General features: G+C 46.2%; 1 pseudogene across 1 annotated transcript; it reads left to right on the plus strand.

Moving 5' to 3' along the window:
- The first annotated feature begins 1,315 nt into the window (after nucleotides 1–1,315).
- Nucleotides 1,316–1,744, plus strand: LOC108525599 (mitochondrial import receptor subunit TOM6 homolog pseudogene; annotated as a pseudogene). The gene has a single exon (XR_001884302.1). The product of XR_001884302.1 is annotated as a mitochondrial import receptor subunit TOM6 homolog pseudogene (transcript).
- Nucleotides 1,745–1,750: the final 6 nt, after the last annotated feature.

Here is a 1,750-nt window from a genome sequence, read left to right on the forward strand (position 1 = left end):
GCGGTGGCTCACGCCTGTAATCCCAGAACTTTGGGAGACTGAGTTGGGCGGATCACTTGAGGTTAGGAGTTTGAGACCAGCCTAGTCAACATAGTGAAACCCTGTCTCTACTAAAAATACAAAAATTAGCCGGGCATGGTGGCGGGCACCAGTAATCCCAGCTACTCAGGAGGCTGAGGTAGGAGAATCGCTTGAACCTGGGAGGTGGAGGTTGCTTGAGGTGAGCCGAGATGACACCATTGCACTCCAGCCTGGGTGACAGAGTGAGACACCGTCTCAAAAAAAAAAAAAAGAAGAAGAAGAAGAAATGGGAGATATATATTCTACAGACATTAAAGAGATAATTAGGAAATACTAAAACTAATTCTACATAAATTCAACAACTTAGATGAAATGGACCAATTCCTCAAAAAAATGAAAATAACCTACCACGATTCATCCAAAATGTAGTGAATAATAAGAACAGCCCTATGCCTATTAAGAAAATTAAATTTGTACTTAAAAATTCACAAACAAGAAGTTTCCAGACCCAGATGATTTCACTAGAGAATTCTACCGGTTAAAAAATAATTAACACCAGCCGAGCACAGTGGCTCACGCCTGTAATCCCAGCACTTTGGGAGGCCGAGGCGGGCGGTCATGAGGTCAGGGGATTGAGACTATCTTGGCTAACATGGTGAAACCCCATCTCTACTAAAACACAAAAAATTAGCTGGGCGTGGTGACGCTTGCCTGTAATCCCAGCTACGTGGTAGGCTGAGGCAGGGGAATCGCTTGAACCTGGGAGGTAGAGGTTGCAGTGACCAGAGATTGCACCACTGTACTCCAGCCTGGAGATAGAGTAAGACTCCATCTCAAAAAAATAAAAATAAATAAATATAAATAAATAAATAAAAATAATTAAAACTGCTGGGCATGGTGGCTCACGCCTGTAATTCCAGAACTTTGGGAGGCAAACGCGGGCGGATCACAAGGTCAGGAGATCGAGACCATCCTGGCCAACATGGTTAAACCCCGCCTCTACTAAAAATACAAAAATTAGCTGAGCATGCTGGCACGCGCCTATAATCCCAGCTACTTGGGAGGCTAAGGCAGAGGAGGCTGAGGCAGGAGAATGGCTTGAACCTGGGAGGCAGAGGTTTCAGTGAGCCGAGATCATGCCACTGCACTCTAGCCTGGGTGACAGAGTGAGACTCCATCTAAAAAAATAATAATAATTATTATTATTGACACCAATTCTACCTAAACTCTTTCAGAAAATGGAAGAGAACATTGCTCGGGTTCCTCCACCGAGGCCCATGCGAAGCTGCCTGCTATGGCTTCCAGCGGGGTTCCAGTGAGCGCTGCTGGCTGGGCTAATGAAACTCCCGAAATACTGGACAACGTGGGAGATTGGCTTTGGGGCATCTACCGCTTTGCCACTGATAGGAATGACTTCCGGAGGAAGTTGATACTAAATTTGGGACTCTTTGCTGCGGGAGTTTGGCTGGCCAGGAACTTGAGTGACATTGACCTCATGGCACCTCAGCCAGGGGTGTAGCCAAGTAGACAAATGGAATCCTGTGCTGAACCTGAACCTTCCAAAAAACAGCCTACAATCTGTGACCACCACAAGATGTGCCCTGATGGCAGCTGAAGTTTGATTCAGATGGGCACTTTTCTTCCCTCTCCCTGCCTAGTTTCCTTTTGTTCCTTGAGTCCACGCAGAATTCCATTCTCTGGTCAGCAGGCAGGCTTAAGCTAAAGTGTT

The sequence above is a fragment of the Rhinopithecus bieti genome, unplaced genomic scaffold (genome assembly GCF_001698545.2).
Source record: "Rhinopithecus bieti isolate Rb0 unplaced genomic scaffold, ASM169854v2 scaffold_75042, whole genome shotgun sequence".
Lineage (NCBI taxonomy): Eukaryota > Metazoa > Chordata > Mammalia > Primates > Cercopithecidae > Rhinopithecus > Rhinopithecus bieti.